The sequence below is a fragment of the Crotalus tigris genome, unplaced genomic scaffold (genome assembly GCF_016545835.1).
Source record: "Crotalus tigris isolate CLP2741 ecotype Arizona unplaced genomic scaffold, ASM1654583v1 scf7180000018319.300238, whole genome shotgun sequence".
NCBI lineage: Eukaryota > Metazoa > Chordata > Lepidosauria > Squamata > Viperidae > Crotalus > Crotalus tigris.
This window is the reverse complement of record NW_024096939.1, coordinates 123,873-140,194: the sequence shown is the minus strand read 5'-3', so window position 1 is coordinate 140,194 and position 16,322 is coordinate 123,873.

The window sequence follows — 16,322 nt, the reverse complement described above, 5'->3', positions numbered from 1 at the left end:
TATTCCTCATCCACCATTTTAACCACTAGACCAAACTGCCTCTCAAGTATAGAATAGTATAGCACAAATGAACTGTAGTATAATGAGCAGTGTGGTGGTCTAGTGGTGAAGAAACTTGCCTCCCACTCAGAAGGTTGAGAGTTCAATCCTAGGTAGTGGCATGGCAGATGTTTCTCCCTCAGGGTACACAGAGAAAATATCTGCTACAAACTCTATGTAGGCATTAGGAAGGGCATCTTGCCAATAAATGCTCAGCTCCACTCAGTCACTCAGACTCTGCCCCAAATTAACAGATTACAGGGTTGTAAAAAGAAAAAAAATGAACTGTAGTATAATAATAAATGAAACTATAAACATTATTTTGATGGACAGCAGCCTAAATCCAAATATGTGTACTCTTGGTTTTGAAATCTAATAGCTTATGGGCAAGAAGAAAAGCAAAATAATTATGCTCCAATAATGTTTAAGTACTATTTGTCCTACCACAGCTGATAAACCAGGGAAAGAAATTGCTGATCTACACAATTTCTTATCAAGTTCAAGAAATATTAGCATTAGTTCATAGTATACAATGAAAAAAAAGTCTCTTGAACATATCTTCATTTTAAATTCCCAGAATTTGGGGTTTGTTCTAAAATTGTCTATTATGTGGAGAAGGCTGGTAATCAGAAAATCCCAAGTCAACCTCATGACCTTTCCAAGAGGAAAAGAGCAGGTGCTGGGAAAACTTTTTCTTTGAAACTTTGGAAAACTGTCCACCAATCTGAACAGACAATAATAAATAAGAGGGGCAAACAAATTGGCCACCTCCTTACATTTTTATTCTCATAAATATAACATCAATGAAGATGTTTTAAGGAACAAACAATCCTACAATTCTCATTATATGATTTAAGGCAGGGATCTTCAAATTGGCCCTTTTATGATTTGTGGACATCAACTCCCAGAATTCCTCAGCCAGGCACACTGGCTGAGGAATTCTGGGAGTTGAAGTCCACAAGTCATAAAAGGGCCAAGTTTGAAGACTCCTGATTTAAGCGGGTGTGACAACTGAGCTTCCTCTGTTGCATTTGTTTATATTGCTATATTTCCCCTATTACTTTGTTCTATATGAATGTAATTTACATTGCATCACATTTAATACTATTCTTTTTAGCCCTGTAGACTTGACTTTTGATGGAAAAGGTATCTAAATAAGATAATAAACATATAAGGAGAGGGTAAGAATATATAAATTATGTTTAAAACCTGTAAAGCAGAAATCATAAAATAATATTTTCCATGTAAGCAACCTGATTCATGAGGTAAAGTAGAACTGGCATCATTTTGAGCTGGCCACAAGAGGTCACTCTTATTTTTTTATGCCATGGATTAAAGCTGTATTAAATATTTCCGAATCCTATACCATAAGGGCCAATATGACTTTAGCTTCTGCACAGTAACAGCTACTTTTCTTTTAAAGCACACTGTGGACTGCTCTTGTGTTCAGTACAATTTCTTTGAGAACTAGTATTAGAAATATGAAAGGCTGATAGTTGCCAAGTATTGCTGCTACACAAGTTGTAATTTCAAGGCAGGTTGCTTCGTGGATCCAATGATCTTTCCAGTAAATAAACTGATATTATAAACAATATTTACTCTTCTGTGCAAGACTTCTCTAACCTGATCTTCTCTAAATGTAATGGATGATTGCTTCATCATTGTCAGCCAGTGTGGCAGTACTAATTGGGACTGAATCCATGCAAATCTGAAAGGACCCAGTTGGAGAATAATGCAGTAATTGATGACAATGCACTGTTGATCTGTAAATCCTGGAACTATGGACAAAGAATTTTTCCCATACTCTACATTTATGGTCTCAGAGATTTATTCTACCATGGATTTGGTTTGTCTGTGAGGTTATATATATATAATATACAGACACATATACATGCAGAACTTTCTGGCTCACATACTACCAAACTCCTATAAATCATAAATGAATAAAATGTATACCTGCTTGCATCAAGATGTAGTGTTTTAACGTACAAAGGTTTGATCACTGAACTAGAACCAGGCATTCTGGAAAGTGAAGCTCTTGAAAATATTGCTAACAACAAAGCCACAGGAACTGATGAAATACAAGGAGACCAGATTCAAATTTTAACGAGGATGCAGTTAAAGTGCTGTGCACATTCACAAAACATTACAAAAAGGTACATTTAATTTAATTTGTACTAATTACAATCTTGGTGCACTCCTTTCCAGATTAAACTTAGTTGGTCTGCATTCTATTCTGTTGTTTCTCGACCATCATGCAGTAAGCAGATAAGGTGACCTGATAAGGGTTATTGATCTTTTGCTATACTTCCACAATCAAGTCTTTATATAATCCACAAAGTTAAAATACAGTTCCTTTTGGAATTCCCTGTCCTTTACCATAATCCATCAGATATACATGATGTGACTACAGACACCTTTGAATGCGCTGAGTCCAACGTATACATATGGTAGTACTCATTCCATATATCATTAAAGTCCTAAGCTGCAAAATCCTGACCATTATCTTATGGACATATGAGAGAAGTGCAACTCTTCAGCAGTTTAAATATCCTTTACAATTGTCCAAGTTTGGTTTTTGAAATATAGATGGATCTTTTCTAGTCTCTATGCCACTGATGTGTTTTCCATTCTTGCTTAAAAAATGTACACAGCACTTTAACTGCCTCCTCTTTAAAATCTGAAACAGGTCTCCTAGTATTTCATCAGTTCCCTGTGGCTTTGTTGTTAGCAATATTTTCAAGAGCGTCACTTTCCAGAATGCCTGGTTCTACTTCGGTGATCAAACCTTTGTACATAGCCTTGATTTGGAAATAATTATGTACAGTTTTTCTGTACATGCTTACTACCTCTTATTTTCTTTCCCCAGTATGTCTTTCCTTGAATTTTTCATGCTCACGTTTGCATAAAAGTTTTCTTTGATTTCTGTAATTTTCTTTAATACATCTCTTGTTCCAGTCATTTGATTATTATTCTTCTCTTCGTTGCATTGTTTATTTATTTTCTTCTTGCCAACATAGGAAACTTTAACATAGTGAAAGATGAAATGAATTGACTACACACTGACATTAGGGGATTGAAATGGACTGGAATTGAATGGGCAGTCAGACAATCTTCTTGTTTACTTCTTAGAACATGGAAAATAAAGGAGAGGTATTGCTTTTATAGTCATGAAGGGTATTGTAAAGAAAGTATTTGACTACAGTGCAGTCAATGATCAAATAGTATTAGTTAGATGTCATGAACAAAACTTTAATACAATGATTATCCAGGTCAGGTTTATGTTCCAACCACTGATGCTGAAGAAGAAGACAATGACAAATGTTACAATCAAACTTGATGAGCACAACAGGCAAGCAAGATGTGCTGCTTGTGGTTCACAAGTTGGAAATGGTAAGAAGAAAAGTGCATTTGGCTGGCCTAGCAAACAGAAATGAAGGAGAATGGTGACTTATTAGTTTCTGCCAATCTAGTGCTAACACAGCCTTCAATCAAAACAATCTCTATGTACATGAACATTACCAGATAGAGTACACAGAAAACAAACTGACTATATGCTGGGTAAGATGGCATGGAACAGCTCAATTGTAACAACAAAGACATGGCCAGCAGTCAACTATGGAACAGACCATGCACTATTCATTTGTAAGTTCCAAGTCAAACTAAAGAACCAAATTAGTCAATAAGTTTCCATGATATGTTTGTGAGCATATACTTATCTCTTCAAGGTTAACACCAACAATCACTTTAATAAGCCCTGAACCTTACTAATCGGGAACCAGAGGAATCATGGAATGAAATCAAAGAAGTTGTTAGCGAAGAATGTGAAAAGAGATTGTCAAAGACCAAGAAACAGAAGAAAACAAACTGGATGTCAAAACAGATAGTGGAAAGTGCCAAGAAGAGAAGCCAAAGCTAAGAAAAACAAAGATCTCAGGAAGAAACTTAACAAATTATTGCAGATAACATATAGAAGAGGAAGAAGCAATATTACTGTGATATTGTAAAGATATCAAAGGTGAAAACAGACAGAAAACAAAAGAAATCTTCCAAAATCTCTAAAGTAAGAACGAGCTTCAACCTTAAATTGGTATATTAAAGTATGCCAGTGGACAGATAGTGATGATGATGATTATTTGATTACGGTATATCCCCTCTTTATTTTTACAACTCAAGCTAGTGTACTAGTGACTGATTTCAAAGACTAATAATGATGGAAGGAGTAAGTCTATAAAACATCCAAGATACTTTGAAGATATTCTCTATTTATAAAAAATGTCTAGTATTAGAAAATGAAGTTAAATCAACACCAAATCAGAAGGCTACAAGTATTGATGGAATTGCTACATAATTAAGGCAAATCATAGAAGCTGAATCAGAAAAAGTTCTAATAAAACTATGCCACCAAATCTGAAGAATGATTTAGTGGCCCAAAGATTGAACAAAAACAGTTGAAATATCAAGGAAGCTTGACAAGTGTACAAATTATTATACAATATCCTTAATTACACAGGCTAGCCAAAAAAAGAAAATGCTTAAAACCATCCAATTAGGGTCCTACATGGAAAGGGAGTTGCCAGATGTTCAAACTGGTTTTAGAAAAGAAAGAAGAAAGATTATTGTTGATGCACACTAAATAATGCCAAAAGAAATCAATATGGGGTTTATTAGAAAAGTCTTTAGATTGCATCAATCAAGTAAAATGGTGTTTAGGAAAATGAAAATCCCAGAACATCTCAAAACAACATTCAAAATAAAATGCCTAACCAAGGAGGTAAACTGATCCAGCAGCAGCAGTTTGAGACTTATTCTCCTTCCGTTACACCAACAATCTCAACCAGCCTTCAATTCTGAGCACAGAAGCAACTCCTTACTTGTAGTCTGACCCCCTTCCTTCCCCATGAGGAAACTCTCCAGTTTAAGGAACCAGCTCTTTTCTCTTCCTGGACAATTAATTGTGTCAAGATCACCTGTAGAGAAGGGCAGGAGACTTTGTTTATACAAACCTGATAAGAATAATCTAGCAAGTATTTTTTCTACAGGTTTCTTTTTGTTATCGTCTGGCATAAGCTCAGCCTTCTTCTCCAACCTCTGCTTCAGAGCAGCCTTTATGATCAACAGGTAAAAAGTCTTCAAATACTCATACTTTGCTACTAAGGTTTATTAAAAGGAGATTAGCATTTTCCCTTCATGGCAGATAGATTTGTCTTTTAGGATTGGCTTTCAACAATAAAGAGACTAGCAATCAAGACGTATTCTACAGACTACCAATAGTGGAGACTTTGGAAAAGATACTTAGATGCTGTGAGGTATATCCATTGCTACGAAGATCAGAATCATTCAGATACCGGGTATCTCTGTGACAATCTTTGGAAGTTAATGTTGGACTTTGAAGAAGGATAGAAATAGAATCGATCCAATTTACAGTATGGTTGAAAAGTCTCCTGAGAATACAATGTGGGGCCAAGAAAACAAATTAATAGATCATAGAACTCTCACTTGAAGCACAAGTGGCCAAGCTCAAAGAATCATATTCTGAACACATTATGCAAAGACCTATTTCTCTAGAGAAGTTTATAATTCTGGATAATGTAGCAGGAACAAGAGAGGATAACAGGCAATAAGGTAGCTGGACTTGACTAGTGTGGTAACATATGCACTATAGGAAGCTTTGAAGTTCCAGATTGGGAACAGATCATCCTAGAGTAAATCTATGTGATTGCTAAGAGTCAATATCAACAATGGCATATATTGAATCAACTTCTTGCCTCTTTTATTTTTCTCTGAAATTCAGAGTTTAGATGAACAGTGTTTTATCTGTTGCTTTCCATAGTAAGAAGCTGCTGAGACTTCTGGCATCACCCTTGCTTCAGTCCTAATCAGTCACCACTTACTGGATAATTTAAAGATGAGATAAAATTATCTATCTTAGTTTGGATAACAGCACTGATTAGTTTGTCAGTTACTGTATATCTGTACCTCTCAGGTTCAGAAGCATGTCTAAATGCTGAAGAAAATATAATGCACTTTCAAATTGAAAGAGATGCTGATGGGAAGAGATTTTAAAAAAGTGTTTTCTTTAACAATTTTGGTTTATACCTCTGGCTATGGCGACAACTTCCTTTTTGCTTTTCAGAACAGCTGAGGCACTCTGATGTAACCTCAGAACAAGATTATTTTGCAGTTTGTGTTTTATGATGCTTCTACTGCTTGAATTGTAGTTGAGCAAAAAAAATTGGTCTCTCTACTCACTAATCCTTCACTTATCTGTATGTTGCTGAACCACTACTACTAGGCCAAGCTAGCACTGACTATCAGTCTTGGATCAGCCTTGCAAGCACATTGGCTATCTGATATCCATGCCTAACTTCAAATATGTGTCCTTTTAATGTGTTATGTTATAACTTCCACAATGTTTAGCTAGCATGACCATTGGGAATTCTGCCAGTTGTAGATCAACATCTGGAAGGTTGTACGGCATCATATGAAAGCATAAGACCAGGCAATGAAGGCTGTATTACTCCATCTAAAATGGAAAACAAAACAAAACATTTCAAGAATACACAAATGCAGAAGTAATCCATCTTGGTTCCATTTATTCTGTATCCATCTGCTCATTTTGAACAGGTTTCCTCATGAAATATTTGATTTCTTATTTATGTGACTCTATGAAATGTCACAGATTCTGCTTGTGTTTTCACTTAGAAGAGTTAACCTATTTTCTTATTACTTGTTGGAAAGTGGATGACAGAAAAGTCAAGATATTTAATCCTAATTCTGCAAAGGTGGCAGTGATTACTCTCACACTATGTCTATTGGGAGAAAATCTGAGGTTTGGACAACTCACAACAGTTGCCTAATATTTTCGATGATATTAGCACAGCTGCTCTCAGCAGAGACAAACCCAAATCTGACAGCTGATCTCTTTCACATACACTTATTAAAAGCTCAGCTTTCTAGATTATTTCAACTATAAATTCCCTGCCAAAATCCAGACACTGGATCTGCAAATCATATCTGACCACTGTTTCTCCCAATGCAATATTATTCTTGACTGTTGACTAATATAGAGAAAAGCCAGGTGCTATTTCCAGTTACCGTGAATTGATTTGAATTTCAAGGATTTCTGTGTTGAATCATGCTTGGATCCCACAGAATCTTCCTGGGCATTTCAAATATATAGATATCCAGGCATATGTCTTGTTATAAATCCAGTCTTTATGTTATAAAGAAGTAGGAAAAAGGGGAAAAAGTTTAACTGACTTATATGCTACTGTTTCTCCTGCCTGTGATGTAATGTGCATAGTTTATAATTCTTATCTACAAGAATTTATTCAAATGCCAAGAAATGTTGAAAGGGAGTTGTTGGAAATTAGTCATTTAGTTCAACCACTTGACATCTGAGGCACATGCAACAGTATCTATGGGCAATGAAAAAATTAACAGGCCTATTCCAGCTAGGAAACAATGCAACTCAACCAAATAAACACTGATACTCATTTTTCTGCTATTAATTCACTATTTAGCTTTCCTCCCCACTCTCAAACACTAAATGATTTTTTCCCACAAGATGGCTCTTGCAGGTAAGTCACTTTGAACAATAAAAGTAACTCCATTCTTGCATTATGTGTTGCTTGCATAATATATGTGCATTCATATAGGGTATGTTTCCATGCAAAGACTATGAGCTTTATTTAGTTCTTTTCTTAGAACAAATTTTGAGCAAATGCAGGCTCGGGACATTGCAAGGTTCCCAGGCAATTGCAAAGGCTGCCCAGGACCAGACTAAGTGGCGTCGGCCGAGCGCGCATGCGCAAGGCACGAAAAGTGCCTAGTGATGTTGCCATCTTGTCCGGGGAATTGGGATGTATAAAAGGAGACCTGCGTGCCGTTGCTCGTTGTTGGAGTTTGAAATAAGCACAATAAAGAGCTGTTCCAGAAACATGTGTATTTTTCATTCACCATCGTTCCCAGGACTTAACACTGGGGACGAGGGTGGGATGCTTAACAAGCTAGAAGGAAGCTTTAAGACTTACCCAAAAGAAGTCCTGGAAGGGAAAACGGCATTAAATTCAGCAGCTATCCTGCCAGTACAGCATTGCTGGAGGGTGAGTTTGGCTGAGAGACTCTTTCCCTGCAGAAGAGAGTGGTGCAGCACGAACTACAATGGCAAAAATCGGCCACTTGTCAGAATTCGACGTCGCACACCCAGAACGTTTGGAATCATACGTTGCAAGAGTAGAGAACTATTTTAGGGTTAACGAATTTCGTGAAGATGGGCTGAAGGCTGCCATGTTGTTGTGTGTATGCGGCCAAGAGACTTTTGAAATTGCTGAAAACCTCATGGCTCCTACTTCGCTGGAAGGCATAACATACACAGACTTAAAAGAAACTTCTAAAAGAACATTTTCAGCCCAAGCTGTCCGTAATTGCATGGAGGCATATGTTTGAACAAAGGGATCAGAGAGCAGGAGAATCTGCTAAGGACGTTATCGCAGCATTGAGGCGAGCAGCTAGACCGTGTGAATTTAAAGATTTAGAGGAAAGACTGCATGATCGTTTTGTGTGTGGACTGAGAAATAGAGACTTACAGCAAAGGATCTTCGCGAAAGAAGACATTTCATTCCAAGATGCTCTATGAGAAGTTACAGCAGAGGAAGCAGCAGGCGGAGCAGAAAAAGCATGTGGCCCACCAGAAGCCCTCCAGATACTGTTGCTGTCCACCAGGAGAACGTGCAAGAAGATTCGGAAGAGGTTCCTGAAGATGAGGTGAATAAACTCTACCAGGCAGCCAGAAGGAGACAGAGAGATTGCACAGAAAAGGCTTCAATAACTCCACAATGCTTCGGATGCGGAGGACGCCACAGAAGAGCAGACTGCCGATTCCGGTGCACCACTTGTAGGGCCTGTGGAAGGCAAGGCCACATTTCAGCCATATGTCTGAGTTGTCAGAAGGTACAACCTAAAGAAGAATTGCATCTGAAAGGTACCAGGGTCCCCAGCCAAAATAGGGTGGGTTTCTGCGCAACACGCAGAAGTATTCTGAGGACAGGCACACATAAACCCCTAAAAAAGAAGTTGTGTCTTAAAGTAAAGTTGCAAGGGGTTCCCTTATCCATGGAATTGGACACTGGTTCCACTGTCTCCATAATTTCCCTCAACACATTCAGGAAGATTTGCAGCAGCAGTGGTCTTCGAGTGAAACTCAGACCATCCACTGTGATACTTACAGACTTTCAGAATTCTAAGGTGTGTGTTAAGGGAGAGGCCACCCTTAAGGTATAGTACAAGGATTTTTAGGGTCCTTTAGATGTGTTGGTTGTTGGGGGTGAACGTGCAAGTCTTATTGGACTCGATTGGTTTGAGGCTCTGGGAATTCAGGTCACGGGAATGCACCATTTGCAAACATCTAGTCTTGCAGAAGTCTGCAGGGAATTTGCAGATGTGTTTAGCTCTGAGCTTGGAACCTACAAGGGGCCTCCAGTTGCACTACGATTAGATCCATCCATAGCACCCATTAGGGTCAAGCCTAGGAGAGTTCTGTTTGCACTTAAAAACAAAATTGATGCTGAACTGGACAAATTGCTCCAGCAGGGCATTCTAGAGCCTGTAGATTCTAGTCCTTGGGAAACCCCCATAGTAACGCCTTTAAAGGCTAATGGGGACATTCATATTTGTGCGGACTACAAGTGCACACTAAACAAGGCACTACAGCAACACGCTTTTCCAGTACCTGTAGTAAGTCACATTCTGGCTTCCCTAAAGGGGGGGGGATTTTTGTGAAGCTTGGCCTGGCACAGGCCTATCAACAGTTGCCTGTTGATGAGGTTGCTGCTGAGGCTCTGACGATTGTGACTCATAGAGGAGCTTTTAAAGTAAAGAGATTGCAATTTGGGGTAAATGTAGCCCCTGGCATTTTTCAGAGTATCATGGAGAGCACACTGAGGGGTATTCCAGGAGTCTGTCCATATTTTGATGATGTCCTCATTGCAGGAGAATCACCTCAAAACTTGGCTGAGAGATTAAGGGCTGTCTTGCTTCGTTTTAGGGAAGCAGGTCTCAAGTTTAAAAAGGACAAGTGTAAGATAGGAGTCAATTCTACTGACTTTTTGGGATTCAGGATAGATGCTCAAGGTATCCACCCTTCTGAAGCTAAATTAAAGGCCATTCAGCAGGCCCCAATCCCTAAGTCTAAAGGGGAACTACAAGCCTTTTTGGGGCTACTAAACTTTTACCATGCCTTTCTGCCAAACAAAGCTGCTATAGCTGAGCCATTGCACAGGCTCTTACACAAACAAGCCTGTTGGCAGTGGACTAAGGTCCATGAAAAAAGTTTCAATGAGGTTAAGGCCTTGCTTACTTCTAATGCTGTACTGGCTCACTTCAATGAGCAGTTGCCTGTTTGCATTGCCTGCGATGCTTCTCCATATGGAGTGGGGACAGTTCTTAGCCATCTGTTGGCTGATGGGACACAGGTCCCTGTGGCATATTATTCCAGAACCTTGTCTTCTGCTGAGCGGAACTACGCTCAGATTGACAGGAAGGCACTGGCCATTGTGGCTGGCATTAAGAAGTTTCATGATTTCATATACGGCCGCCATTTCAGAGTCTACACTGACCATAAGCCTCTGCTGGGGTTGTTCACCACAACCAAACAGACCCCACATATTCTTTCTCCTCGTATGCTGCGTTGGTCCATTTTTTTGTCAGCATATGACTACTCTTTAATTCACAAGCCTGGAAAGGAAATGGGTCATGCTGATGCTCTGAGTAGATTACCCCTTCCAACACTGGAGCCTGATCCTGCTCCAGACATTAATATTTTGTCCATTCAAGAGCTGCCTGAGTCTCCCCTCAATGCAAGGGATGTGGCTGCAGAAACCGCCACTGACCACACGTTCACACGCATTCTGTCATGGGTATTGTCAGGATGGCCTGACAGATGCCCTGATACTGAGTTTCAGAGTTTCTGGCAAAGAAGACATGAGTTGTCCACTTTCAAGGGTTGTCTGCTATGGGAAAGTAGGGTACTAATCCCTACCTCACTAAGGACTAGAGTGCTGCATTCTTTACATGAGGGACACCCTGAAATAGTCAGGATGAAGGCGCTTGCACGCATCCATTTGTAGTGGCCTGGCCTCGATAAAGCCATTGAGGCTTAAGTTCATGGGTGCCATGTGTGCCAACGGTCCTGGCCTGAAATGCCTTAGGCCCCAGTTCATAGATGGGAGGAAACTCACACCCCATGGTCTAGGGTACATATAAATTACGCTGGGCCCTTTCAGGGGCAATTCTTCTTGGTTGTTGTTGATAGCCATTCTAAGTGGCTAGAGGTTGTTCCTGTGTCCTCCACTACTGCTGCCAAAACTATCCAGGTGCTGAGAAGTATTTTTGCAACTCATGGCCTTCCAGATGTTCTCTTTCAGACAACGGTCCTCAATTTACCTCTTCTGAGTTCCAGGTTTTCCTCCAGGCCAACATGATCCACCATGCAACTTCTGCTCCTTTCCACCCATCCACCAACAGAGTGGCTGAACGTATGGTGCCAAAGATGCCCTTAAGAGACTGACTTACGGTGACTGGCATCACAGGTTAGCAGACTTTCTTCTTGCACATCACACCACACCCTGAACAGCCACTGGGAAGAGCTCTGCTGAACTTCGTTGGGGTCACCGGCTTATTACTAAGCTGGACAGACTGCATCCGGATAGGGAGCATCTCAGGTGTTGCATCCGAGGGCACCGAGGAGCCTGCAAGTGGGTGCTCCAGTCTGGACTCGGAACTATGGGCCTGGTCATCTCTGGGTACCAGCTGTGGTCTGCAAGGTCTCAGGGCCCTTGTCCTATGAAGTGTCCCTGGAAGACGGCCGCGTTCTTCGGCGACACATAGATCAGCTGCGTGCAAGGCTGGAGTCTCACCCTTCCGCTCTTGGCTCTGCTCTAGGCAGGGGGGAGGAAAGTTACAGAATACATTCTGAGGATCAATGTCAGCAGCCAGTGCTGGCAGTTGAAGAGTTCGTTGATCTTCCATCCTGAGATTCCGCAAGTGCTCCAAACAAGAATTCATGGGGCAGAGAACTACCTTACACACCAAGACACACTCCAGCCAGGGAGTCACCCCAGGGGCATCCACATGTTCCATATAGAAACAGTAACACTCCAGACAGGGAGGATAACTAGGGGTATCCACAGAACTCACAGAACACGCAAGAACTGGCAACCCAGTTAGAAAGCAGGTTCAATTCTGCAACTGCTTCCAAAAGGAGGTCCTATATAAGGGGGGCAAGCAGAGAGGCCTCTCCTGACTCTGGCACTGCAGGCATGACCTTGGGGTCTGCCGAATACTGGGGCCCCTTACACACACCTGTTTCACAGGGCACGTCTGAAAACGGTCGCTAGCTCAAGGACATAGGTTCTCAGGAACCATCCAGAGTAGTTCTGGAATCCTCAGCCAACTCAGAAGGGTGGGAGAATGCAGCTGGTCTCACAGAGCCTGGGGGAAACTCTGGCATTTCTGCTGGTACGTCCTATCAGGGGTCACCTGCAAAACCTGAGCATAAAAGTCCTGGTCTAGCAAGCCCATCAGACAGGCCGGTAGGCCAGGCACCCTTAAGATCAAGTCCTGGTCTGTCCAGTTGAGCAGGGGAGCTGTCAGGCCAGGCACCCTCCCTCATCCTGCAAAGGTCCCAAAGGGTTAAGGGCCCTCCTAAACACGTAAACAAGTATGTAAGGTTCTTGTCAGCATAAGAACAGTACAAGTCTATGGTGAGGAGTTGGAACCTATGTGGGTAGCAATAGAACCCACGAAGCACACATTAGAGAGTGGCAAACAAGTTGTAGTGGAATGGAGTGTCTGTAGGATGGAAAAAATTATTTTTTAATAAATTATTTTATATTTTTTATGGATTGTAAGAACAAGTACCGTGTGTGTTCTAACTAAGGGGGGAGGGGTGTTGTGTCCTGAGCCTGCAAATGCAGGCTCGGGACATTGCAAGGTTCTTGGGCAATTGCAAAGGCTGCCCGGGACCAGACTGAGTGGCGCTGGCCGAGCGCGCATGCACAAGGCGCGAAAAGTGCCTAGTGATGTTGCCATCTTGTCTGGGGAATTGGGACGTATAAAAGGAGGCCTGCATGCCGTTGCTTGTTGTTGTTGGAGTTTGAAATAAGCACAATAAAGAGCTGTTCCAGAAAAATGTGTATTCTTCATTTGCCATCGCTCCCAGGACTTAAAAATTATACAAACCCATGTTTATATAATCTGACTATTGGCAATTGGCTGATGGCCTTGGCTGGTGCTGTGGAGATCACTGGATTGTGTAGAGTTGAAATTTGGAGACTATTGTATTGTTAGGACATCAGCAATACCCAAATCAGTTCACTAATTCAAGAGGAGGTGTAATACACCTATCTGCATTGCAACACTTAACAAAAAGGCAAAAATTGCTGCAGAAAAAATTGTGTTTGCCACACAGTTTCAAAACTGAGATCCTGGGGATTCATGAGCCACACAAAAGAGCTGGAGACTGTATGGAGCTCTCAAAGTGTTCAGTGAGTTCCTAATCTTAGTACTCAAACATGAAATAATAGCATAATTTTTTTTAAAAAAACCTAAATGCAATTCCATATAGTTTGCCTAAAAATACAGTATTATGGTTACAGGACTAATGGTACCATATTATCCTGGTTTGGCTGAAATAAGAAAAATATTGACAAATTAGAACGCAATCAGAAAAAAATGATAAAAGATGGTCTAACAACCAAACCATATAAAAATTGGAGCTTTTCTATTTTAACCCCTACCTGCCAACTCAGAATCCTTATACCATCCTGAAAGATTGAAGTACTTTGTTGGAAGAGGTATTGACATTCAAGTATCTCAAAGGTTGTCACAAAGTGAAAGAGAAAAAGAGGTTTTCTGCTACTCCCTAGAGCGAGATCTGAAGCAATTAATTCATTCCAAGAGGATTCCATATGAATAATGCAAAGGTGACTTAATATTGCAAATACGATACTATAGTATTATATATTTAATATCCTTATAGAAGGATTTCCTAGCATTGCAAACTTCCCAGAGTCACTTAGGTGAGATGGACAATGTTGAAATTGAATGAATAAATAAACATAAATAAATAACAGTACAAGCTACTCAAGAAAAAAACTGCCTGGAGGGCAGTGATTTGTCCTTCATTAGAAGCCCTTAAGCAGAAGTTGAACAGCTGATCTCTTGCATTAGGAAGGAGTTGGAGTGGTTAAACTCTGAACTTCTAGCCTCTCTATGAAATAGGAGTGCTGTTTCAGCTTATTTATTTATTTATTTATTTCTAAAATTTATATGCCGCCCAATCCCAAGGGACTCAGGGTGGCATATAAATTAAAACAAAATTAAAACAATAATCTAATAATAAAACAATAAAATAAATACATTCATACAGTGTGTCCGATCATAGCCCCCCCCGGGGACATCAGCCCCAGGCCTGCCAGAACAGGAGAGTTTTAATGGCTTTCTTAAAGGCTGGCAGGGTGGGAGTAGTTCAAACCTCGGGGGGAAGTTGATTCCACCAGGTCGGAGCCACCACAGAAAAGGCCCTTCCTCGAGGGCCCGCCAGCCGACATTGTCTGGCCGACGGGAACTGAAGGAGGCCCAATCTATGGGACCTCACCGGTCTCTGGGAACTGTGCAGCAGTATGTGGTCCTGTAAGTAACCTGGCCCTATGCCATGAAGGGCTTTAAAGGTGATAACCAACACCTTGAATTGCGTCTGGAGACCCACAGGAAGCCAGTGCAGCTCGCGGAGGATAGGTGACACATGGGCATACCTTGGCGTGCCCACAATTGCTCTTGCGGCTGCATTCTGAACCAACTGCAGCCTCCGAATGCTCTTCAAGGGTAGCCCCATGTAGAGCGCATTACAGTAATCCAGTCTTGAGGTGACAAGGGCATGAGTGACCGTGAGTAAAGCCTCCCGGTCCAAATAAGGCCGCAACTGGTGCACCAGGTGAACCTGGGCAAAGGTCCCCCGGCCACAGCCGATAGATGTTGTTCCAAATTTAGCTATGAGTCCAGGAGGACACCCAAGTTGCGTGCCTGCACTGAGGGAGGTAAATTTGCCCCCCCACAGGACTAATGATGGACCATCCAGTTGACCTTTGGGAGGCAAGACTCAGAGCCACTCGGTCTTGTCAGGGTTGAGTCTAAGCCTGTTCACCCCCATCCAGACCCTCACATCTTCCAGGCACCGGCACATCACGTCGACTGCTTCACTGAAAGGACACGGGGTGGAGATATACAATTGGGTATCATCCGCGTACTGATGATACCTCACCCCGTGTCGCCGAATGATCTCACCCAGCGGTTTCATGTAGATGTTAAAAAGGAGGGGGGACAGGACCGAGCCCTGAGGCACCCCATGATCGAGGCGCCTAGGGGTCGATCTCTGTCTGCCCGCCAACACCGACTGTGACCTGTCAGAGAGGTAGGAGGAGAACCACCACAATACGGTGCCGCCCACCCCCACCTCTCCGAGATGACGCAGAAGGATACCATGGTCGATGGTATCGAAAGCCGCTGAGAGGTCAAGGAGCACCAGGATAGAGGAATAACCCCTATCCCAGAGTCACCAGAGGTCATCGGTCAGTGCGACCAAAGCAGTCTCAGTGCTGTAGCCGGGCCTGAAACCAGATTGAAAAGGGTCCAGATAATTAGTTTCATCCAAGGATCGCAAGAGTTGGGACGCCACCACCTTCTCTACAACCTTCCCCACAAAGGGTAGGTTGGAGACAGGACGAAAGTTCTTCAAAACAGCTGGTCCAGGGAAGGCTTCTTGAGGAGGGGCCTCACCACCGCTTCCTTTAAAGGTTGCGGGAAAGACCCCGCCATCAAGGAGGTGTTGATTATTGCCTGGAGCCAGCCTCCTGTCACCTCCCTATTGGCAAAAACCAGCCAGGAGGGGCACGGGTCCAATAAACAGGTGTCGGCATTCATTGCCCTCACGGCCTTGTCCACTTCATCAGGGGTCACAGGCTCAAACTCACTCCAGATAACATGACTAAGACCAGCCCCTGGCAACTCGGCTGGCACTGCCCAGTCGGAGTCCAGGTCTCTCTGAATCTGAGCGATTTTGTCCGAAAGAAACAGAACAAGCTCCTCAGCTCTCCCCTGCAAGGGTTCCTCCGCCTCCTCCACTTTAAGAAGGGAGCGGGTTACCCTAAACAAGGCGGCCAGGCGAGATTCTGCGGACACAATAAGTGCAGAAAAGTGAACACGCTTTGCCGCCCTTATCGCCA